The sequence below is a fragment of the Lygodium microphyllum genome, chromosome 8 (assembly GCF_053477565.2).
Source record: "Lygodium microphyllum isolate KBCC chromosome 8, Lygodium_microphyllum_v1.1.10, whole genome shotgun sequence".
NCBI classification, from domain to species: Eukaryota; Viridiplantae; Streptophyta; class Polypodiopsida; order Schizaeales; family Lygodiaceae; genus Lygodium; species Lygodium microphyllum.
The window spans coordinates 42575202-42601734 of record NC_141142.1 but is presented as its reverse complement, the minus strand read 5'-3'; the positions used below and the strand labels follow the sequence as shown (position 1 = coordinate 42601734).

The 26533-nt window shown below is 40.8% G+C and overlaps 2 pseudogenes; one reads left to right on the top strand and one right to left on the bottom strand.

Annotated features, from left to right (window-relative positions):
• Positions 1–7021: 7021 nt before the first annotated feature.
• Positions 7022–7140, bottom strand: LOC148032212 (5S ribosomal RNA; annotated as a pseudogene).
• A 4336-nt stretch (positions 7141–11476) lies between these two features.
• Positions 11477–13579, top strand: LOC148032211 (uncharacterized; annotated as a pseudogene).
• The last annotated feature ends 12954 nt before the right edge of the window (positions 13580–26533 follow it).

The window sequence follows — 26533 nt, the reverse complement described above, 5'->3', positions numbered from 1 at the left end:
CTTCTTGATGCTTCCCTCTTCCTAGTTGAGACTTTAACACAATGGTATCTAGATATTGCTAGCCTCTTGGGCACATTGTAGTATGCTCCCAAACTCTCTAGCAAACAATAAAAAAAGCTCTATTGGAATCAACCCTTACACACTACTCAATGACACCTCCTATAATAAGAGAAAGGATAAAGTGTTGTAGAGATGTGTTGCAAGATATGAGATTAGAATTATTCTAAAAGTGTACCATGACAAGCCATGTGGTGGACACTTCATGAGAGAAGATATAGCCAAGAAGGCTATTGGTGGCACGCTCTATATAAGGATGCTATGACTATTGCATGCGTTGTGACACATGTCAAGGGATGGGCAAGCCAACTCAGATGAGCCAAGACCAACATCATGACATTGCAACAAATTCTTCCCCTAAAGCTCTTCAAGAAATGGGGCATCAACTTGATAGGACCTATTGATCATCCAACCAGAAGGAAATAGAATAGATGCATTGATTATGTGAAAAAGTAGTGTGAATCCAAAGATTTTAAGAGAGATGATGGAAATAATGTGACTTTATTTTTGTATGAGGACATCATTACCTACTTTGGAAGCCCCTTGGAGCTTGTCAATGATCAAGGTACCCATTTTCTCAACAAGATAATGGAATAGCTAACAAAAGTTTGTATGATCATACATCTGAAATCTATCCCCTACTACCCCACATCCAATAGCCAAGTTGCACTTCACCAATCAAATCCTCTACTCAATCCTAACAATTGTAATTGTAGCCCATTATCATGATTGGGATGAGTAACTCATAGAGGCCCTTTAGGCATATAGAATATTTTAGAAGGCCTCAATAGGACATACACCATTCCCATTGGTGTATGATTGTGTTGGATATACTCTCTCTCCAACAAGTTGTTGTTAGAGAATACCAAGGAGATGAAGAGTATCTTAAACACCACTTACTGCAATTGGAATGCTTGGATAAGAGACAACTGATATTGTTGCAATGCATGAAAACCACATAGACTTGAGGCAAAACCTATCATGATAGCTTTATCAAGAACAAAGAATGCAAGTAAGATGATTTAGTTCTAGTGTTTCCAAGCAAGTTCCAACACCATTGGATGGGCCCTTACAATGTACTTAAATCCTAACAACTATGTCCAAGTCCATGCCATCAATGCCTCTGATGATACTTTTTCGATCAATGTGTATGTGACTAAAAAAGTATTTCCCTCCTTGGGGATCCTAACTATCAAAGTGGCTAGTCTCATTCCCCCTTGGGCATCACTCCACTGATACTTTTAACACTCATGCTAGTTGTTACTCTCATTTTTACCATATGGTACTTTTCTCTATCCCTTCAACTCCAACACTTACCACTGTTACCTATCATCTCATTCAATTTTTAAAATGTGGCATGGCTTGCTCTAATAATTGATATTATTACCTTGCTATTAAAAATAATAATAAAGTAAAACAAAAAGTTATAGGAGAAAAGGACCTCAGTCCTTTGCCATATTCACTTGCTCTTTGAGAAAGGTGAAAATAGCCTCAAGAGCAAGGAGAAAAAAAACACACAAAAAAAGAAAAAAAAATCAAATTGTTATGGGAGAAAAAGGAGAAATTCCTTGTTATAATAGGCCTTGCTCTAAGAAAAGGTGGCAACACCCTTAAGGTGGAAATCTAGCTGTGGAAGTGGTAACATTCCTCCATTCAAACCCTCTAATCCATCATATGTGATTTCATGCATATGGTCCACCTACTTAGGTGTAAGTCTCCTACATCAACAAACTCAAATGTAGTTCCTAAGCCACCTTCCTTGGTGCAATATATCTTTCTCTTCATTGTATACCTTAAAATCCACTATGCCTCCCTAGATACATTGATTTTTCAAAAGCTACTACAAGTCTACTCCCTATAACATGAAAAACCTTTAATACCAACAAAGGTTCCCAATTGGTGAGTTATCTCTCTAGGTGTACCTCTTCATCGACAAGTTTCTATAATCATCAACAAGTGGATCTTCAATGACAAATAGGTGAGTGATGTGAGTTTTCATACTGAGCAAATAGGGATGTGAGTAAGGGTTTCCCTCTATATTTATCAACAAATCTCAAGGCAAAGGGTGGGGTGAGTGACCAATATTTTCTCTTAAAATTAATCAAGAGGTGAGATGTGTGAATAATGAGCATTGCATGCATGGCTTGGGATTTAAAGATGGCAGCACAATCAACATCATTTAAGCTAGAGTCACTACTGGTGCATTAAGGAGCTTACGAGTGTGGATATAATAAAGGCTACCAAACACGGTACATGCTAGAGAGAATGTCCCATTGCCTAAAACATTACATGGGCAAAAGGAATGTCCTGTTGTAGGTAGTGGCCTATATAATGATAGGGAGTGAAGCATATGTTGGTCGTTATTTGAGCATACTCATAGTCCTTAAGGCCAAGTAGCAAGGAGTCCTCTTGCTTCATGCCATATCATGCCTAAGAATTCCTACCAAGTCTTCTTTGACTAGCATCATAGGTGCTCTCATAGCAATGCCTATCTTGTACTATTCTCCAGTCCTTGGTGTCTAGCAATAGTAGTGCCCTAGTCATTGTGTCTCAAAATTATTTATTCCCTTGTATTGTGTTATGATTGGTCTCAAATTGATGTACTAGTATCTTCTTCCGTAATACATTTTGGATTGAGTTTGATCTCTATACTATGATTATGTTTCACTCTCCAATCTAGATACTATATATCAAAAGTGATGTTAGTGTTTGTCTATGTTAGCTTTAAGTGTTACTAAATTGATTGCTTATTACACATTCTCTATTTAGTAAATTTATGTCAATAAATTAAATGACTCACTTTTCTTTTAAGTGTTGATGATGATCTAACATGGCCATGAGACCATTTAGAGACCAGCATTCCTAGTACATCACTTAATGGGGTGATCAAAGCACTATGACGGGGATATCTAGTAAATGCAGTACAAGTTATGAAGGGGGAAGGAAGTGTCTACCAAGTGTAAGAGTGTACACAAGAACCAAGAATTTACACATAAATGAAGATGGATTGAGTTCTAAGAAGAGGAAGTGCATTAGCATTGTGTATATGTATTTATGTGTGCATTCGGGGATGCCTGGGTTTACTCAGCTTGGAGCTGGGGAGACTGCTTGCCACTTCAGCCAATCCTACCTATGAAACCTTTCTAAAAGTGGGGAATGGACTTCATCGGTCCCATCTCTCAGACAATAGCATTACATGAAACAAGTAATTCTTGATGATAATGAATTATTGCACCAAATGGGTCAAAGCATGGGCCCTACTTAATAATACAACAAAGTCAGTCTCATTAAATGTCTCTTTAAGGACATCTTCACAAGATGATATAGCACTCCCAACTGAGCTTATCAATGATCGAGGTACACATTTTGTTACTAAGGTAATCAAGGAGCTCACATCAGTATTTTTTATTGTATATAAGAAATTCTCTCCATACTACCCATAAGCTAATGGCTTAGCTGAGTCCATCAACAAACTCTTATGTAAAATCTTAATCAAGTTGGTAGATCAGAATAGAAAATATTGGAACACTAAACTTCTTGCAACACTATGGGCTTTTTAGACATCCTTTAGAGTCATCACCATCATGACTCCCTACAAGCTTGCCTTTGGTCTAGAAGTAATTAACCCTTGGAATTTGTCATCCTAAGTTTTTGACTCATGGTGAAAGATCAACTCATTCCCAAAGCATCCCTTCCATTTTGGATGGAATCCATAGCCCAATTAGAAAAAGATCAAATTCACAACACGTATATTATGTCCATGGTCCAAGCTCGGTAGAAACACCAAGTCAATTGGCTATTTAAGAGACCAATGTTTCTGAAGGCACAACTCACCCTGTTTCTAAGATTTGGATGGGGGAACTTCTCAACAAGATCAAATTTTGATGGAATAGTCCTTTTTAGCTTTCATGATTTTGGCACTAATTCCTTCTATTTGAGAGATTTATAGGGCAAATTGCTACTGAAGCCTGTCAATGGATTTTGACTATGCTACTACCATGTTGATAGCCTCCAATGCAATTCTCAATCACAATAGATTTGCATGTTTTTGATTCTCCATCATATTTTGACATTTCATGCCTATTGGTCACCCGTCTCTATATTGAAGGGCTCCTAGAATTTCCCACCTATGCTAATGTGGTGCTCATTTATGGCCCACTCATTTGATGATATTCTTGGTGGAAGCATGATTTCTCGAGAATATCGTTCTCATCATGCTTGGTTATGGCCTACTTTGCTAATGTGGCACACATACATTGGCCACATGCCTTTCACATTCACTTTGCAACCTTTTAAGTAAGTTTTTTTCTATCACAACCCCTATTTGTATCCAACATCATAGCTTTACCACCTTTCTCTATCTTGCATGTGCATCACTCTTCTTAGGTCTTACTTTCATAGTAGCAAACTTTCAACTTGCCACCAGGAGTTATATCCATCTACCATTGAAGCTATCAACAACACCAGGAGTTATATCCATCTACCATTGAAGAATGTGCATCACTCTTCTTAGGTCTTACTTTCATAGTAGCAGACTTTCAACTCACCACCAGGAGTTATATCCATCTACCATTGAAGCTATCAACAACACACGGTCATGGCTTAACACCCTCCAATTTACTCACTTCATCACCCTTCCCTGGGACTCTATCCCATTTCACCCAAGAACTCCGTCCATCCTAGAGCAGCTTGACAAAAGCACCACCTTCTATATCCACCCTCATAAGTATACCCTCTCCACCCACCATGTGCAAGAGAAGTTGGCCTTGCCTAACCAAGACAAAATTGACCCACCCACACTCTCCACCCAAGCAATTGAAGATATCTTTGGCCCCATCACCAACAAAGAGTACTGACTAAGCAACCTCCTTGCGCCTCACGAGCGCCTTGCAAATCAAAGCAAGAGAGTCTCAAGTTCCTAGTCAAGGCCATCTACCTAAAGTGAAGGTATTCAACATCTCAAAGAAGGTACCTTCTCTATTCTTCTTGCCTTCTTCTATTGCTATTACTTGGGCTCATATCCTTAGGGACCACCTCTTCGTCTAGGCCAAATGTGTTGCCCACATTGGTCGTCCATAGTTAGGGCCATGAAGGTGATGAGTGGGCAACACTTCACTCTCCTCTTTCCATCTTGAGACTAAAACTGCTTTAGAGCTCCCATCCCCAATCCTATCGAGGACCCTTGGAGACAATGCAAGGACAAGGACTCAAAAAGGAGGTCTCTCTTGCCATGAAGAACACCAAAGATCAAGTCCTGAAAATGAAGGACCACCTAGAGAATGCCCTTGGCCACCAAGCTACCACCCACCCAAATTATTCGCACCCTATGACCTCACACCCCTCTTCACCTAAGAAGTCCACTTCAGTCACCACCACTAGTCTCTCCACTAAGCTCACCCTCCTCAACTAGAAGGGCTAAAAGTGCAATGGGAGGAGGACCTACAACAAGAGAACAAGGCCCCATCCATGTGCCAAAACCCCTCACCAGTCAACCTAACACTGCCTTTTCTGCTCCAACCTCTCCCCCGATACTACACCCTCACCATTTTTCCTCATCCTCATCAAGCTCAGGTAGAAAATGGTGCACCGGTCCACTAAACTTCATTAATGGGTTCTTGAATTAGTAGTAGCACCAATAACAAGAGCTCACCATGTAAGTCAACTGTCTCAAGCAGGCATACATTGCCCTCTTCCTTCGAGTAGCTCTGCTAGAAAGACACTACTTTCCACGACCACTGGCAATGAGTAGAGGCTTGCCAATGTGCCCAGGTTGCCTTTGCCAACAACATTAGGGCCAAGCCCAACAGTAGGAGTGGGAGAATGTGTTTCTCTAAGCATGGGTAGCTAGAGCATAAAACCCAGATAACGTGACCCCACTCTCCTTGGAGGTCATCAAATAACTCCAATAGGACTATAAGAAGGAGTGGATCAACCACTAGAAAAAGCCAAAATATGAACTCCGGACCACTATGAGGGACTTGTACTCTAAGCTCCCACCTCTGCCTGACAAGTCGAGTGAGACAGATTCTGATGCCAAGTCCACCCCCATCGTGCTCTGCCACTACCCATTGTGACCCTATCTCCTCCCTAGCACCAAGGCAAGAGCATCCCCATTGGCTTTTCCCCAACACACTCTACCTCTAGCTTAGTGGCCAAATTCAAACTTATCTCAAAATAGATCTTAACGGATCCAACTAGCCAAAGATTCTACACATAAAGCAAAACACCCCCTACCCACCTTTGATCTTAATGGATCCAACTAGCCAAATATTCTGCACATAAAGCAAAACACCCCCTACCCACCATTGACAAAGGGAAGCATATCACTACAAAGAAGCTCGTTGATACCTAAGTGAGGAGCATACTTCACCTAAGACACTAGTCCTAAACTTCTTTAACTTCTCCACTAGCACTAGCTCTGTGGATTCGAAGTGGTAGATGATGGTCAAACATTGCTAAGCATTGGAGCAACATAACACCGAGGCAGAGGAGCAAATCCATTTGGGTCAATTCTATTATTGAGAATTCCATTGATTTTACATGAAGTACCACTATATTATTGTGACATTGTGGTTGATGTCTTTATCTTTCAAATTATTTTTTATTGTCACCAAAAATCCAAATAAGTCTTGGTTTTGTTATGTGAGGTGCAGGTTGTCTTTGATATTTCAACAGTTCTGTTGTAGGTGATGTAGGACTTTGTGAAGTTGTGGTATTTTGTACAATTAAATCTTGTTCATGGGAACTTATGCTATGATGCACATATTTTTTAAAGGCTTTTCACAAACCATCATGACATGGGTGAAGTATTCTTTGAAAATCTTTTTAACTTCTAATTATGAAGTCACAATTTGATTGGAATTAGATTGACTCCAATTGAAGGCATGTTAGCATTGGAACTATATGAGGTCTTGAAGTTACACTAGGGGATTGCCATGCCATGGTCTTGGAACAAGCATGTAAAAGGGTGTAGCACCAAGACTTCTTGGAAGGTCACCCATCCCAGTATTGTTTTGGCTCAAGTGCGCTTAACTGAGGAGTTTTGATGGGATCCAATGCATTAGCATTGATATGACCGCACCACGAACACAAAGAAATTCCAAAGAGCTCTTGTATACTAACAAAGTGGGATGAGAGATCTAGGCCCAAGTGAAGGATCAAAAGTCAAGTGTCAAAGTCACTATATAAGTGAAGATCACTTCCTCTTTTTGTGGACTTCTACTAATTGTGAGTTTGGAAAAGGGGAAAAAGGGAAATACGGCTAGAAGGCAACTATGCTACCTTGCTAGGGTAGACTTTTACAACTAACCATGACCACATTTGGAGCCATTGGAAGCATTTCTTGGCAAGAATGGTAGTGGCTTCATTGATTTAGTAGATGATCATCAAATCTAAAGCCATTTTGGAGACCATTTGGACAAAAGAGAGAGAGCAACAAGAGTTAGAGACAAGCAAGAAGACCTCTACTTTGCAAGTAGGGATTTCACTTTACTTTTCAATATTTTCTTTGAGCTTCCATGGAGTAGACATCAAATATCTCTACTTCTCTTCTTCATCCTTTCTCCCTACCAACAATGGCTTGGTCTAGGACCTTCTTGGCATCTTAAGAAGCAAGAGGACTATCATTTTCCCTTGATCTACAGTAGAAGAGGAGAGCGTCTCCCATTTTTAATTGACCTTAGTCTCTATGTTTCCTAAAAAGAGAGTAAGTGCAAGCTTATTCTCTTGCTCCTTGATAAAAATTATTGCTCATTCTTCAAGCTCAAGAAGATTACTGCCACTACTCTTAATGTATTGCACATATGATTCTTTATTGTTGGTCTCACCATACTCAACTACTTCCTTCTCTCTACCATCCTTAGGTTGATTCATTCTATGCATCCTCCTTGTAGTAGGTGAACTAGATTAGTTTCTTAAAAAGTTCTCCATTTTTGCTAGTACATCTTCTGTAATTCTCTGCACAATGGGGTATTTGCTTGACTTGTAGAGCCCCGACACTTTGAAAAGACTATAAAAGGAAGCTCGTACAAAGCAGCATGTAATTTTTCAATTATTTCTCGATGAAGCTACTATAGGATCATGAATGTACCTATTGTCAACATCAAAAGATGCTACATTTTTGTTGGAGGAAATGTTATTACTTTCATAAGAGACAATCCATGCAAGAGCCTATGTATAATCCGTGATACGAATAAGGATCCCTCGTAGGATGATGCAAAGTGAAGGGGTAACAACTATTGTCAACATTGAAATTTCTTTAGAAGGGAGCCTTCTTGGAAGCAACAACCAATCCTGCAATAATACACTTTATAACTCTCAATTTTCTTTTATGCCGTGCTTTAGAAATTTTAGAGATTATCTCAAGTTCTTAAAGTATAGACAATAGGGAGGTAATGATAATGCTTATACAACTGCTAGGTTAGTCGCAAGATGTCATAAAGAAGGTGCAATAGAACCTATCCGCTTTACCATAGCAGCATCTTCATCTATGCTCACAATTTCAAAAATGGTCTCACACACTTAGTAAAATTGAGAAAGAGCACCTAATAGGTTTGGCTGAGAATCTACACCAACATATGGTGGGGAGAGAGGGGAAATTGATGTAGTGTGGCCAAAGATGTACTCACGTCCAAATACACTAGCAAATCTAGTTGTCTATAGCCTTCATCTATCAAAACCAGCAAACTAATGTTTGAGCTAGCTCAAGATGGCTTATCCTAATCATGTGTTGGTCAAGTGGGCCATTACACTTGAATCTTCCTTTTGAGAAAGCTCTCTAATTAGTGGCTTGAGATAATAGTTGGCTTCAAGCTTGAAAATCAACAACAAAATGGAGCAAGTTGTTCAACACTCTCTACACTACCTAGGCCTGAATATCCAAAGATTTTTTGGTACAAAAATTTCTCACATTTTGCATAAGGTCATTCAAGTATGTAACTAAGAAGGAGATGTTGTTTTTAACAAGTATATAGCATATAGACTGCAACAAGGATGAATCTGAGAGTTGCTCTCACTGCTATTCCTAACGAATGAATATATTGCACTCGAGGGACAATCACTAAGTATAGATATCCAACTACATCCTCATTATGTTGGTTATGTAAATATATTCTATGTCACAAAGGATGGCAGCAATGTGGTATGGAATGGGGATTTTCATATCACTCCAGATAGACATTTGAGAGTAGCTCACTATATTGCAAATTCATGTATGCATGAAAAAGCTCGAAAGTCTACATGATGCTTGTAGAGTTGAGGATCTTACTTCATTTTTCTATTTGGGATAATTTGGGATTACAATCGGCTAAAATCCACCATAAAGTGCACAATTCTAGCTTGATAAGGCTCATAAGCCTTACTATTACCACCAATAGTAAGCATCCTTTCATCATATTACATGATTTGCTTCTCCCTTTGAGCATGTAGTTTCATCTTTGAAGCTATAATTTTGAGTTCTATAGTTATTATATTAAGATCCTTTGGCTATTTGAGGCTTGCATAGCAAGCATTGAAGGCAATGACAATGTCTATGGGCCTTAAGCTTCAAGCCTCAAGCCGAAACAAACAGGGCAACATTGAATCATCTCAAGGAGATCTTAACATTCTTTGGTTCGTGGTAAGCATATTCAATGCCATTTGGTTTCTTGAATTCTTGTTTAAACTTGTGCTAAATCTTGGTTGGGAGATTATTCTTCATCAGACCTTTATGTGGATTTGGTCAAGAATCAAAGATTTGTAGGTTTCATGTAGTTGAAGTCAAGTTTGGTTCTTTTGCTATGGGATGATCAATCTTTTGATAGGGATTTTGCAACAAGAATCTTGAATGTTATTGAAAAATGCATTTATATCATGTATTGATCATGCATAATCTTGTAAATTTTACTAAATAAAATACCATTTCCTTTGAAGTCATATGGTATCTTACATGTTCTGTAAGGTGGAATCCTGGAGAAAATTCTTCACAAGCAAAGAAGAGTTGCAAACATTTGTTTAAAGGTGATGTATATTGAGGTACCACAAGGAGTTATGTCCATTATGGATATTATAACAGAGTATTTTGGGTGAAATTTGAGTTTACAACAATGTGGACTAGCCATTACTTGGGTTTTCATCAAATTCAACAGTCCAAGTCATTGATTGACAACGGTAGATGTACTCCTTGAATTATTGACTCCTCCATCTTATCCAAATGCTAAGCCACAATTCTCTTCCTAGGACATGCAAAAAAATATTTACTTTCATGTTCGAGTGTCTAGTCTACCATTTGGATTATTAATGCTTGTTAGGCATTGGCCAAAAGGGGATTATCTCTCATCTCATTGCTTACTTGTTGATCTAAAAATGGTTATCACAAATCCATTAATTTACTCCTAAACTTGATTTGATTTGTTGTAAAAATTGGAGAGATGCTATCCATTGTATAAAGAGGTAATGATTAATCTATGAGTCACTAACTACATTGGTAAACCCTCTTGCCTCCTATATCTATCTCTTCAATTATATCCCATTGCATTTCATTACAAGATTTTAAAGGTTAATTTTAACCTATGCATATCATCACTACTTAATTAGCATAGCATTGAGCTACCATCTCTATGGTTTCCACGAGGAAAAGAAGATATCGAGTCAGATGCGAGACAAAAGAAAGGTGACCCTCCCTCACATAAACAATGCCAAATGGATACACAACCTAGCTTGAGGAGGAAATTTATTTGGCTCTCAAGTCTTGGAGCCCATGATACCCCTTCCCTCACTTAGATACAGTAATGTGGATTATTAAAGAGGTAGTAAATTGTTGAAGATTCAACCTTTCCTTAGTATCCACAAGTAATTACAAGTGTTATTGCCATGGATTAAGGGATTAACTTTCAAGCTTCACATATCTGCTAACCCTTTATCATCAGAAGTGTTATACAATAAGTATAGGTTATCTATAGGTCCATTTCAGTACCCTATAGGGTTTAGAAAAGAAAGGATACTTTCAAAAGTATTTACAAAATGAAATAGGGATGAAATAGACTGCTCGATAGTTTAGCATAGGGATATTGGTTCCAAAATTGGTCATTGCCATTCTAACAAAAAATAGACATAGAGTTGTCTATAAACTTCATTATTGAGGTATAGAGCTAGAAAGAACCACAAACAAATATGGATATCAAAAGATATTACTAGTTTTCTACCTACGGTCACTATGGATAGCTTGATAGGGCACCTTATTTCATATCAATTTAGTGAATTACCTATTTTGAAATCAAATGGTTATCAAGTCTACCTTTTTCCATTCATTAAGCTTTGTTTGAATCTATACATCACTTGGTTTGGAGAAATATCCACCAAGTTATTCCCTATTCTTTGACTAACAGTCCAATTCGACTATACGCTAAAAACATATGATAGGGATTTTAATTGTGCTTCTCAAATGGTGGACCTGAAGGAGATGTTCATTAATTGGAATGGTAGATTATGTATGGCTCAACCTGTTCAAGATCCAATTGACAACACCTAGAAACAATGCCTAATATTGCAAAAAAAATTAGCAACATTGTACATAATTGGCACATTGCTACCAACTTTTTACATTAATTTAATGTAGATGCGGTGTTTGTTGTTGCTGTTTTTGGAGGACGTGTCTTTGCAGTCTCTGGTAGGAGATGTTGATACAAGGAAGTTTTTGTACAGGAGAAAGGTGGTGTTATAGACAAAATCTGATAGACTTTCTTAGTGAATCTTAGCATGGTCATTTTAAATTTTCTCATAGGGATTTTTCTATTTGGCAAGGTCTTGGCAGGTTGAGATGAGGATGTTAGAAGTGCAATCTTGAGGTTTGAAGCTAGGATATCTTAGTATTAATCTAAACAGAAAGAGGGGACGGTTTTCCTTCTCTCCCATGACTCCTCTCCCTCATGGTCTTTCCTTTCCCTCAGTTGATGACGCCCTCTTTCCAACACCAAATTTAATTTTTCTTTAGTGAAAAGAGGCAGGTCTAGGAGCTTTGTGGTGGTTTGGCACATCACCTAAGTAACACTTGCATGCCCCTCGTAACCTGCAATGCAAAGCACATGATATCTCCTTAACCAAAGTCTCTTTGCCTTGGCCACCAAGCCAAAGTGTTACACTCTATGAGCTCAATGTGATGACCATTGGACATGCCCTTATTCTTTTAAGGGTTTGATGCATGAATCCTCTACAAATACCGCGCACCTAGTCTACCCACAACTGTATACAAATCTAACGACTCTATGTGATTTGGTGGTCAACAATCAATTTCAAAGTTCTTAAAGACATCCATTCTAAGGTTTAGAGGGGGGGGGGGGGGGGGGGGGGGAAGGAAATGAATTAGAGGAAAATTTGAAAATTAGAAAAAGAAGGAGGCCATTGCATGATGAGTAAGAGGAAGAAGGAGAACATGTCATGATTCGGAGTGGTGAGCTCGTTGATCACATACCACATGGGCATGGAGTTGCTAACTACACAAATGGAGACACATTCAAAGGTACATATGACATGGGAAAGAAGCAAGAGCATGGTGTCTACAAGTTTGCAAATGGGGCAGTTTATGATGGACAATATAGGAGCAATCCTAAGGAAGGTCTTGGAGTACAAAAATATCCCGACAATAGCTCATATGATAGATCTTGGAAAGCTGGTAAAAAAGAAGGCTATGGGATTTATACATATGCGAATGGTGATATGTATCAAGCCGGTGATTGGTTTGATAATAAAAGACATGGTGTGGGTACATATTATTTCAAAGAGAGCATGAACCAACATTGTGGAACTTGGGCTCTTGGAAATTTGGGTCATGGGGAATAGGTACTCAAAGATGGAAACTCTTATGAAAGCCAATTCATATCAAACAAACCACAAGGTCTTGGCAAGTTGAAGTTCTTTAAGACTAATAATGTCCTACATGGAATAAGGTGTTGGCTATTTTCCACGAAATCGTTGTCTCTAGATGGGAAGACGAAGACCAGGGAAGGTAGAGAGCCTCTATGGTTATACGGCCTGCTACCATGTGTAATAATGAAGATGATGAGCAAGAGGAAGTTGGAGGGCGCCATGAATCTGGAAGACACGCACAGAGAGAGAGAGAGAGAGAGAGAGAGAGAGAGTGAGAGAGAGAGAGAGAGAGAGGGAGGGAGCGCAGATGGACGTAGGAGGAGAAACGGATGAATGAGCATTATTGATGGGGACGTTCTTTGGGTCGACGGCCTTGAGAGTACTCGAGAGACGAGCATCGTTCATGACGAAGGCTTGCCACGTGGCCTACCCCTGCATGCAGGATGTGCCCCTGCCCGTCTACCTGCGCACCTTACAATCAGAGGCCGCCGCCAGCCACAACAACGACGTCAATATCCTCGTGACGACCAACATGCAGCCACATATTACAGGCTCAAAGTATAGCCTTCCATGGGTCATTACCTCTGTCAGTCTACTTGGTGATTCCTTCAGGCACAAAACACGCCCCTGGTGGTATGTTCTCCATCAAGGCTTAGACGCTCTTGCTGGGATGATTCCATGATCAAACAGCCTTTGCGGTAGTGCTTATTGATAGAAAGGAGCTTCTATTAGTGAAAGTTTCATATACGTGGTATTACCATCTTTGAGAAGCTATTAAGGTCACAATGGTGTGATATAACTTGATCTATAATGGGTTCCAGAAATTGTCACTGAAATCTCCAAAAAGAGACTTTGGATCTTAGTGAGAGAGATAGAGCAATGGGAGGCTTCCAAAATACAATTAGAGCTAATAAGATTGATGACAATCCCAATCAGAGAAGAGCAAGAGGAGAGAATTGAAATTAATGCCTTGTGGAAGATCATGGCCGTGCTTTTTCCTTTGGCCTCAAACCGGAGCTTCAATGTACCCACCTAAACTAAGGCGGTAGGCTTACAGAAGGAATTTCCAGCTTTCAATCACTCTATCTTGTGTGGAGTTTTTGGTGCCCAGATTGTCAAGATATTGAATTAGTCCCTTCCCCATCATACGTCGCCATTTCTTTCAAGAGAAACCATAGTAATTAAGCTCTTAATTAGAAAGCTTAATCCTAGCTCATAAAAGACCATTCATATTGGAATAAAGACGTAGGCGAGTTGGTAGTCTCGGGATAATGAAGGTGAAGAGCTCACATTTGAGATGACTGGGTGGATGGCTAGACTGCAGGATGCGCACCTCTAAAGACAGGATTTCGACCTGCATGTTTCAAGTAAGCGCCTCACCCGTATAACAAAAATAAGTAATATGAAGATTCAACTTTATTGGTTTATAATTTTTACAAAATGTCTATAAACCTGATTTTCAACTCTAAATGGTTGTTTGTATTTATGTGTGTTTGATTTTATATTTCAAAAATAAAAAACAACTAAAAATGCTTTAAAATGACATAGATAAATTTTTATAAAATATTTGGTTAAATAATTATGGGATATAATATTTTTTTCATGAACTATGCACTATTAAAAGTATTTTAAAAAAATTTAGAATTTTTGAAAGATGTTTAATAGGTCTAAAAAATAAAAACAATTATTTTGGATGAAAATTATAGTATTTATTAATAAAAATCATAATTTTTAACTTTAAAAAAAGATCTTTTAAAAAATTTTGAGAATATGGTTTCAAATATTTTATGGAATTTTATTGGGGTTAAAGAAAAAGAAAATTAATTTGATGGTATTACTTTGAAACACTATTAATATACAATATGGTTTTTCTGACTTTACGCAAATTAAGAGTGTTCACAAAGTATTAAGTTATACCATATGGGACAATGGAAACTTTTTTTAAAGGAAAATTAGAGTTTATGGGTTTGTGCAATGTTAGTTGATTGTTTTGAATGTTTGATGTTTAATAAATAATACAATGAATTTATTATATAAAGGCAAATAAGAGATATTTTAAAAGGAATTTAAATGGAGATGTGCAGATAGATCCATTGGATCTTTGCCCTAAAACTAGTTCCCTTAGAGATAAAAATCATAGGCTTAGTATCCTAGTGTCTAGTGTAGAGACAAGAGACGAAGTGTAAGATTAAGCAAGCTTACTGAGTTCTAGACATTAGATTAGTTGGACTGCTACTAATAAGTGTCATAAGTATCAAGGAAGGCTAGAATAAATCATAGGAATTAGTTACCAATATCATCTATTCAGTGCAATGTCTCGCAGGAGTTGGCTTGGCAACCCGATTAAAAGTGGCTCGGTCACAAATCCTTGTAAAGACCATAAAACATATTCATCTTACATGCATGACGGAGATAGGAATGGTTTTGGTGAGTAATCGTATTTTGATTGTTCTTCTCATGTTCATTATTTTCAACCAAGAATGCATGAGGATTGATCTTTTAGACAGTGTCTTTCAAGCCATTAAAACCTAGCTATATTTCAACACATCCTATCATCCCCAAACCAATGGACAAACTAATAGAGCCAATCAAGTCTTAGAGAATATTTTTTAGATTGAATTCCTTCCATTGGTGGAATAATGTACATGACAAGGGAACCCTCGGTGGCACAATTTAGTGGCCCATAGAGAGACTTCTACCAGAATCCTCCAAGCTCTTCCTGTCTTCTTCTCCATCACATGAAAGCTAGACTGAAATCTATTGAGCTTCTTCCTTTCATCCCCACACATTTTGGAAGCTCTAGTGGATTTTTGCAAGCCTATTCCATGGCTCCTAAGAGATGTAGAGATGTTGTGGGGGCTCCCATGTATGACAAAGGGGTTGTTGGTATTGACATACAACTCAATGCTAAAGCACACCCTGAAGTCATCCCCAAACACATCCAACCTATAGAGCCTTTATTGTGGCATTGTGTATCCACATATTTAAATTCTATGGGATTCTCACTTATGTCAAAATTTCATTTTTGTTTGTGAGAGTGTGATTGACTATGTTTATGAGAATTATGACTAGTTTGCTAAGAGTATGTGACAAGACTTAGAGCTAGTATTCATGTGTAAATGAAATACCAAGTGGATAGGTGGTTAGTCAAGACATTCATGTGATGAAAGAGGCTAAATCCAAGTAGTCGAGTGGCCCAAGGACAGAGTAAGTGTCTATGGGAGTAAACTGATGGGTGGACATGAGAGTAGCCAAAAGAATGAAAAAAGAAAAGCATAATAAGTAGCATTAAGTCATGAATAGAAGGAGCCCTCCTAGGATTTTAGGAGGTGGAAATGCATCATGTTTCACTACAAGGGAATGGGGCAATAGCGATGCCGATTAGCGACGGCGGATATCGGCGTCACTATATGCGTCGCTATTGGCGTCGCAATTGGCGTCGCTATATGCGTTGCGACGCAAATAGCGACGCATATAGCGACACATATAGCGACGCCAATAGCGACGCCGCAGGGAAAAAAAGCGCGGCCGAAACCAGAGCGCCGTTTTCATTTTCTTTTCTTCGCCTTTTGAGAGTGAGAGCGAGGGAGAGAGCGAGGGACAGAGCCAAGGCTTTGTGAGAGAAGAGGAGGAAGAGACTTGCTGCCGCCGCCGCCGCCGCCGCCGCCACCGTCGTTGTTCCCGAAGGAGAGGAGGAGCCCTCGTTGCAAAGAGAAGCCGCCCACGCTCGCCATATCTCATTGGTGAGTCTCCCTCTCTCTTTCTTTTACTTGTTGAAGGTTTAAATCGTTCTCTTTTGTTTGTTTAGGAGAGGAAATGAAAGAGAAGGAGAGGGAGAGGGAGAGAGAGGGAGAGAAAGAGAGGGAGAGGGAGAGAAAGAGAGGGAGAGTGCATTCTCTCTCTCTCTCTCCCTTTTGCTTGTTTAATGTTTAAATTACTTTCTTCTTTGCTTGTTTAGGAGAGGAAACGAGAGAGTAAGAGAGAAAGAGAGGGAGAGGGAGAGGGAGAGGGAAAGAAAGAGAAAGAGAAAGAAAGAGAAAGAGAAATAGAGGGAGAGGGAGAGGGAGGGGGAGAAAATAGGAGAGGGAGAGAAAGAGAAAGAGAGGGAGAAGGAGGGAGAGTGCATTCTCTCTCTCCCTCCCTCTCCCTTTTGCTTGTTTAATGTTTGAATCACTTTATTTTTTGCTTGTTTAGGAGAGGAAATGAGAGAGAAAGAGAGTGAGAGGGAGAGGAAGGGGAAGGAAATGAGAGAGGGATAGAAAGAGAAAGAGAGGGAGAGTGCATTGTATCTCTCCCTCTCCCTTTTGCTTGGAGGATGTTTAAATCACTTTATTTTTTGCTTGTTTAGGAAATGAGAGAGAAAGAGAGATAGAGAGGGAGAGGGAGAAAAAGAGAAAGAGAGGGAGAGGGAGAGGGAGAGGGAGAGGGAGGGGGAGGGGAAGGAAATGAGAGAGGGAGAGAAAGAGGGAGGGGGAGGGAGCGAGGGAGAGGGAGAGGGAGAAAGAGGGAGGGAGAGGGAGAGGGAGGGGGAGGGAGGAAATGAGAGAGGGAGAGAAAGAGAACGAGAGGGAGAGGGAGAGGGTGAGAGAAAGAGAGGAAGAGAGGGAGAGGGAGAGAAAGAGAGGGAGAGGGAAGGGAAGGAAATTTAAGATAATATACGTATTGATAATGGTATGCAATGTGCTTTGCATACGGCCACGTACTTCATCAAAATGAACCCAAAATTATTGTTATAGAAGAAGAAACCCTTAAATTGAGTATAGGATAATTTCTCTCAGGTCTTATGACTATGAGTAGAATTGATTGAAATAAATTTTATTACTATAGTTATAAAATTTCATAGATGGCGCGCATTAATTTTAAAATGGATTACTTATATTCAAAGCTGAGATATAACAAAAAATTATCTACCGGGACAAACAAATCGTTAAGCATGATACAAGGCCGAGATATAACATCGGAAAATCTCTCGACTACTATATACAATGCAAGGTTTATGGTCAACTTGCAACTTGACGTACATCTCCATAAAGCTATCCATTTAAGCCTCGTTTGCTGTAATATAGATAAGATGGCAAACGAAGAAGGTCCTATTGTTCAAGACCGCGAGTCGTATCTTAATCAGCGTGTCCCATGTCCTTGCTCTCAATGCAAGTTGGCAATTAGACGAAAACGCCGATTGTCTATAGAACACGTACGACGATTTGGCGAGTTTCAATCTGAGATCATTGATCAGGCGATTGCAGATTTTCAGCAAACGGTAATTTGAAGTTAGCATTTTTCATGCATTGTACTCTCAAGCTAATTGAAAACCATACACAATAAGATTGGGTCTTGTTGGCAAATTTTGTATCCAGGGGGGTGATGTCTCGACCCAAGGGGGAGTGCACCCTTTGCGGCCAATTAGAAGAGTTCGTGGACGTGCGATGGATGGATTGCAGGAGCCAATCGACCACTCGCAAGGCCCATCTATACCGTCAATGCCAGAGGAGACAGACAACCTTCCCGACTTGCCTACAATCTTGGAGCCTGAGATGGAGGCAATGATCGATGCATTGATTCCCATGGATGTTGAGACATCTGACCCGCTTAGAGAGGAAGCATCGATACCATTATATGATGGGTGCCGAGTATCTCGGTTGAAGACATTGCTTGCACTCTTAAGTGTGCAAGCAAAATACGGTTGGAGCGATACGAGTGTGACTGAGTTATTCAGGTACCTTGCACACAGACTTCATTGTTTTTTTTTTAAAACAGTATTATTGCAAACATGGATGGATTTTTCAAGGTGTTTTATGATTTTTTCAAGTTATTGAAATATCATATATTGCCACCTGCAAACACCATGCCTGAGTCTCGTGATGATGCACGACATGTTTTACGAAAGCTTGGCATGGACTACAATAACATCTATGCATGTATCAACGACTGCATATTGTTTCGAGATGAATACGAGACTATGGAGACATGTCCAAAGTGTGGTGCTCACAGGTATCGACAAGACTTGCAAGGGCAGACCATCCCTCAAAAAGTCCTCAGACACTTTTCGCTCATCCCCCACATAAACCACATGTTTCGCACGTCTGCCATGGCAAGCTTGACAACGTGGCATGTGCAGAATAGGTCCACGGATGGAGTGCAACGAATATCAGCAGATTCGCGCACATGGAGCCACATTGACTCTACCTTCCCAGGCTTTGCGCGAGAGCCAAGGAATCTTCGGCTCGGTCTCGCCATGGATGGTGTGAACCCATTCGGTCTGCGCTCAACTTCTTACAGTGTGTGGCCTATAGTGCTTGTCAACTACAACATTCCTCCATGGCTTTCTACGAAGAAAGGACATCTCATCCTTAGCTTGCTCATCCCGGGCCGCTACAAAGTAAAAAATATGGACGTGTATCTTCGTCCATTAGTCGATGAGCTTAAGATTTTGTGGGAGGAGGGGGTCACGGTGCAAGATATGAGCAGGCGCGATGGTCGGCTGTCAGCCAACATTCGAGCCATTCTCATGTGGACGATGCATGACTTTCCGGGATTGGGAGAGTGCTCAGGTGAGCAGACCTTTGTTCTCGCCGGTAATATCTATATTTTATTTCATTCAATCAAGTATTCACTAGGTCGTGGATCGCCTTGCAGGTCTCGTTACCTCAGGTTATCATGCATGTCCATTGTGTGGGGCATAGTTAGACTCCCGAAGGTCACGAACCATGAAGAAGATGGTATATCAAGGACACGCCGCTTTCTTGCCGGAGGATCATGAACTCAGGGAAGGTTTTCTTGGACGACCTCCAGCACGTATGAACGCTGCAAGCTGGTACGAGCTGAAAATGGTAAACCCGGAATCACATCCAAATGGAATGCGACGGTTCTCAGTTTTCTACGAGTTGCCATATTGGACCCACTTACAGGTCAACCACTTGTTGGATCCCATGCATATTTTCAAAAATGTGGGCAGCTTGCTATGGGACTACATCACAGGAAAGAGAGACACTATAGGGTCACGAATGGATTTAAAGGAGGTAGGTAAGATGGAGGCGCTTTGGCCGCAGTCGAGTGCTGAAGGGGGAGTGCAGCTTCCTCGCGCTCCCTGGGTTTTGTCTACCAAAGAAGAGCGCATTGTGAAGCAAGTAATCAAGTCTATCCGCACTCCGACGGGTATGATGCGTTCTCTCAGGTCCGCATTTTCTAAAGATGACCAAATATCTGGGCTAAAATCCCATGATTGGCATAAGATATGTCAGGTTTGTGAACAGAATGGATTTTAATTAGCGTGGATATTTTGAAATTTGAAAAGTGACCATTATTCTTAATGCTTTCTCATTTGTGGCAGTTTGTCCTACCGATCGCGATCGTGGGATGCCTAACTCCAGAAATTCGCGGGGCCATTTACAAGCTGTCGACTTTGGTGCAATGGATCTCACAGAAAGAGATTAAGACGTCCTCTATTGAATCCGCAAGGCGGGGAGCAGTTGAGACGGTCTGTCTCTTTGAGAAATACCTGCCCACTAGCATGCTCACGATACAAGTTCACCTTCTTGTGCATCTTGTGGATGAAGTGGAGATTGCTGGACCTGTCCATACGCGATGGATGTTCTTCCTGGAGCGCTTCATGAAAACCCTGAAAGGCTTTGTGCGACAACGAGCTCGTCCGGAAGGTAGCATGGCGGAAAGTTGGTTGGTGTCAGAGGCGTTAGTGCATATCTCACAATGGCTACCAACGGTGGAACCAGACAATGAAATGCTATGGACGCTGAAGGACGATGACAGGCTGACTGGAGATGTGGTGGTTGGAAATGGGGTAGAAAAAAGAATGGATGCCTCAATGGAAGAGAAGGTGAATCGCTTTTGTATGTTGCACCATGCCTCCATGGAGACGTGGCTCGCCAAGTACCAGATTGCAAGGCAAGATCGAGAGGAAGCGCGAGCTGAATTCTGACGCAGTATGCGTCACCGACCGATTCGATATCCCGAAGGCATGGAGGACATGCCGCGGTTTATGTCAACACGATGGTTGCATGGAGCCTTGACCGCAGCATCCAGTGAAGGGACAGAGGTCTCAATGGAGGAGTGGGAGTTCTCGAGGGGATGTAGTCCAAAGGTAATGAGGGGTTTAGAATGTGTCGTATCTAAATTTGCTTGCTACATCTAATTTGAGTGTTTCAATGTGCAGTACAAAATATATAGTGCAGCGTGGTCGCGCGAACGGCATTTTCGGGTGGAGTGTATTGACAAAATGCGCTCCACAATGGACTGTGGTGTCATGGCAAGGTTTGAGCAAGAGAGCCGGCGACGAGCAACAGATCCGAACACGGTTGTGGATGAGATAGAGTATTTTGGGAATTTGCAAAGTATTATTACGGTGGATTACCGTAGCTTCATGATAATATTCGATGTGCAGTGGTTCAAAGTGGTACTTGGAGGAGCTGGTGCAACAGTTCGACGAGGTCCATCTGGATTTCTCGAAATAGATTTCGAAAAAAAATGGATGGATTTGCGCGACACCTTTGTGTTGCCGGCCCATTGTGAACAGGTACAACTAGTCATTTGCTTGCTAATTGTAATACGACATGGTTTATGTCACAATGGTTTGAAGACGGTTTGTAAGTGTTTGTGAACAGGTAATCTTCTATCCAAATCCCCGACAACCTCGATGGTGGTATGTTATACCTTCAACTCCTCGAGGTGCGAGAGTATACGATCAAAGCGATGTTCCAGGCATAGATGAAGAAAATATGCAAATAGAGGGATCGAAATTACAAGGGGTGGAGGCCACCGCAAGCTTGGAGCCCGCATGGGCTAACAATGATGGAAATACAGAAGTCGTAGAATTTTTTGAGAACGAGGCAGACTCGTTCTTTTGTGGTGATATGTCTATCGACCTTCCAGTGTATGCAGAGTTGTGTCAGGAGATTAACATGGGACCATAGAATACTTCATTCTTGGAGAATTGTATTACTCAATTCGTTGTTTAGATCTTCCATAAAGGTAGATAAGATATGCATTTTAAGAGGGATTTTTCAAAAATGATTTATATTAATGTGCTTTGTATAGTTTAAATTGATTATTCTAACATTATTTTTTATCTGTGCAGGTATCAACATTTTCAGGATGAGTCGAGGGATGAGCGATGAGGAGTTTCAGGAGATGATGGCACGTATGTCTCCAGATCAGCTCGCGAGATTCAGAGAGATGGCAGATCAGGAGCTGTCTCGTTCTTCGTCAGGGCGCTCTGCTAGATCAGCTTCAGCGCGATCAGATGCTTCAGCTTCGAGCAGACGATCTCGACGCTCGCGACTTGGGCCAGAGGGAGGGACTGCGACTGTAGGAGGATCAGGGGGGTGCTACTGTGGAGACACGGACGTGGTGTCTCCGTCTCGTCGTTCAGCTGGAGCTCGGTCACCTCCAGGATTTGTCACACCTGTGGGGACATCCACTCCAATTACTCCGGCTTTTGCACAGCCGTCGGCAGATGTCACGCCTTTTGGTGGCACTCCTTTTGGTGGCACCCCCTCTGGTGGCACTCCTTTTGGTGGCACCCCCTCTGGTGGCACCCCTTTGAGTGGCACTCCGGAAGAGGGTACCCCCGTCGGTACACCGGATGTTCAGGGGTCTCCTGGATATGCCCAAGAGCGTGGACGGAGATGGGAGAGGGCCCATACAAGGCACACTCCTAGGGATTATGGATACCTAGTGGATGGCAGGTCAGGAGCCATCATCATGAATGATGAGGGAAGGAGGGTGATGGCTCGCATGAGGGGGTTGTGCCAACAAGTTTTTCTGCACAACGTCCTGGATCATTGGAGGAACATACCGGAGGGGAGCAAGGAGTACATAGTAGCATCCTTGCACGAGGAGTTCCCGGTGCCAGCCGCAGTGGATAGATTCTCTACGGGCTGGATGATGGATTGCATGCGTGCATACATGTAACATAGACGATCCGACGCACGCAAGGCAATCAAGAGTGGGGCTCCAAAGCCCGAGTGGTTAGATGCAGACGACTGGCGCCGACTGAGGGAGGAGGCTACAAATTCGCCAAGACGTTGGAGTCAGCAGCGGGAGGCGGCGAGGGCACGAATCGAGGCCGGATCGGTACATCATCTTGGGAGTGGCGGCCACAGGACATATTTGGAGGACTTTGTAAGTTTCTCTTTTGTTTTGCTTATTTGTTTTTTTGAGATATTCTTTGTACTGACAATCATGTTTCTAGCAATTAGCATTTTGTTTTCTTTGCAGCACTCCATTACAAATCACGATCCGCAAGGCCTTGAGACTCGATATGCAGAGAGGCACGGTCTCAGATCATTGATCGACCGATTGTATAGACGCGGCGGCCCAGTAAGTCACTCCTCTTTCTTGTCCGTAGTTACCATGAGATATTTGAATGCATTATTGTATGGTGGATTGATATGTTGTTTCTTTTTCTGCAGAATCCGTTTGATGCTCCTTTACAGCGGGAAGAGCTTTCGGGGGACGACGATTTGTAGCTCGCCCTTGGATCCTTAGAGCTCACATACCTTTAGTTTTTAGTCGCCCGATCTATGTAGACATTTTCTATGTATTAGTGATATTGTTTTATGATTGTACCAATCGCATTTTATGCGATATCATGTATTTATTTCATCTATCAGTTTTATGATTTTAGTATACATTCTTTTTGTTTGCAAACGCTTTGTATGCAGTAGTGCAGAAACTATTTTGTATGGCTCTCATATAGCACACAGTGCTATATGTGGCAGGACAGCTTGCTGCCCTGCCACAAAATTTTTTTTTCTCTGTTACCGTCGCTATTTGCGTCGCAAATTTACTACACGCGTCGCTATTGTCGTCGCTATCAGCGTCGCAAATTCTCTGTAACCGTCGCTATATGCGTCACTATATACGTCGCAAATGCGACGCATATAGCGATGCATATAGCGACGATTCTATGGCGTCGTCAATAACGACGCTTTTTGCGACGACGGGGGCAAATTTTGTTGTTTGTATTTTCGTCGCTTTAAACGTCGCTATAAGGTCTATATCTTGTAGTGTTTGGTGCTACGATCCATGCGAAAAGTAGAAGGAAGGGAAACATGGTAATAAATAATAAGATTGATAGTCTCCAACTCAAGCATAATGGAAAAGAGGGTAAAAACATGAAGAATTTAGGCCATACACTTGGGTGTTCTTGTCTATCTTTGGAATAACATGAACTAGAATATTTTGGAGAGTTTTGGAGATAGATTTGCTACCATATACTCAGCCTTTATGGGGCTAAACTTCAAGAACTCAAGATGCAATTTTTTGCACCTTATTAGGGGTGCATTATTTCCTAAAAAGCTTGCCCAAAACAAGTAGCTTTTGGTACTTATTTCTATAGGTGTTTTATGTCAAAGTTTTTAATGCTTTAGTAGAGTATCCTTTACATGTTTTTGTTAGAGAAAGTGGGATGAAATACATGTGGCTATCCATGGAGCATTATGGGTTATTTCGGTTAGTCTACAAAGTATATTATTTCATTGTATTGTTGTAGCAAAGACTTTGGGATTGCATAGAGTGGTTAAGTGCAATAATCTTGACAGAATTTCATCTAAGACATCATCTTAGACAAATATTTTGTAATTTCAGAAGAGTGGTTACACTGTATAGAGTTTATCAAAGATCAATGTACAATGTGTTTTCGGTTTGTTCTTTTGGTTCTTCCATCTATCTTATATGTTTCCTTTGAGTCCCACTAGTTAATGGCTTGACACAAATGTGCCCAACAATTTGGTGGACTTGACATGAAAAGACACATCCATATTTGACAAGATGATAAATCATATGTATACAAATGATGATGCTGTCAGACCAAGAGACTTGATGAACTTTACGAGGATGTATGAGATGTTCAAACAGGAAGAGGCAATGACTAGCACTTTGAAAAAGGTCATCTTAGTAGTCTAAAAATTTAATATTAGAAATATTTCTAGGTTCCTTCATGTTTATGTAGAAAAGCTTAAGATGGCTAGAGTTTCTATATATTGAGATGGCAAGCTCAACATGTGCGAGTACTCATGATGGACCATTTGGCTAGATGGATCTGCACATCTACATTTAGCACTTCGGTGGTCATTATGATATTTACATGGCCATTAACTTATTATTTATTATATTTAGTTTGTTGTACCTACTTTTAGTTGTCATAGTTATAGTGCCAATCGATTAGTATAGTCAGTAAAAACTAGCAAGAAAATGTTTTAGCCTCTATCTCTCTTCTTGTGTTCTTGATTGAGTTTCTCTTGTGTGTATGGTGTGTGTTTGGCATGGCAACTTAAGCAAGTCCCCCCACCATGCAATTCTTAACATGGTATCAGAGCGACACCACTGAGAGAGACTGGTTTTGAAGGCTAAAGTGAAAGAGAAGAAGCAAGGATTCAAGCAAGCAAGCAACGAGCAAGAAGCTCTCCCATTCTTCCACTCTTTCTCTTGGATAGTGTCTCTGGAGGCACCAAAAGTAGGGCCAAGTGAAAATCTCAGATTGCTATGAGATTTGGTATGTGAGAAAAGCTTTGTATATTCTTCACATTATCCCTTTAGGGCTCTCTGTAGGTTTTTTGGCCATCTGATGCCATTGCGGATCCTATTTTAGATACACACCTCAAGGCCGTCAAGGGATCCGACTCTACCAACTTGGCACTATTGTTCGTGTGCAAGATGCGGGGCGACCGGATGGAGGATATTGTTGACGCCAGGCTGGATGCCAATATGGCGAACATGTGGTGACAGTGAGCGTCTATAGCCGGCATGGCGAATCTCGCATGATGTTGCCTAGCCATCGAAGGCATAGACCGCCCCTCCATGAGCGAGGTCCTTGCATCGCAACCTCAGGGGCTTCTAGACCATCAGTGCGGGTGCACTGGATGATGAATCGGAAGATGAGCATCTTCCTTTGCTTGAGGTGAAAGAAGAATGCAGAATGGATGCAGATGTCTTGATGATTGCCCACGATGCCACATCGACTGAAAGTGGGTGTATTATAGATTTCAATTTTGTAAGTTTTGAGGTATTTGCCAAGAAGTAAACATAAGTTTTTTTGCAAAAAGTTTGCAAAATACTTGTACTATTGAGCACAACGAAAAAGGTTACTTGGTGTATTGTTGTGCACTTGTGAAAGGTTGTAGAAGACTTACTTGTTGTTTTGTATTATTTTTGTGATAATGACATAGAACAATGGAAATCCCATCATTGAGTAGCTAGACAAGAACAACTATCCATCGTAGAAGTTCCTTGTGATGAATTCCCTTATTGGAAAGGGCCTTTATGAGTTTGTTTTAGGTTTAAAAAAAGGAGCCAAAGCTAAGTAACCTTGCGACTATAGATGAATTAAAGGCATGGAAAGAATGGAATGCAAAGGACAAAAAAGTGATATATTGGCTATCTACAATCATTGATAATACTATGCTAGGGCATATCAGGAATGCAAAAACTTCACATGCAGCTTGGACAATTTTTAAGAACATGTTTTTAGTAAAGAAGCATTGCGCAGATGCTTTCGCAGTTGATTGATGTAATGTTTGATGATGATAATTTGGTTTCATCTACTTTGGTAGATGCTTTGGTAGTCGATTGATGTAATGTCTAATGATGATAATTTGGTTTCATCTACTTTGGGTGGCCT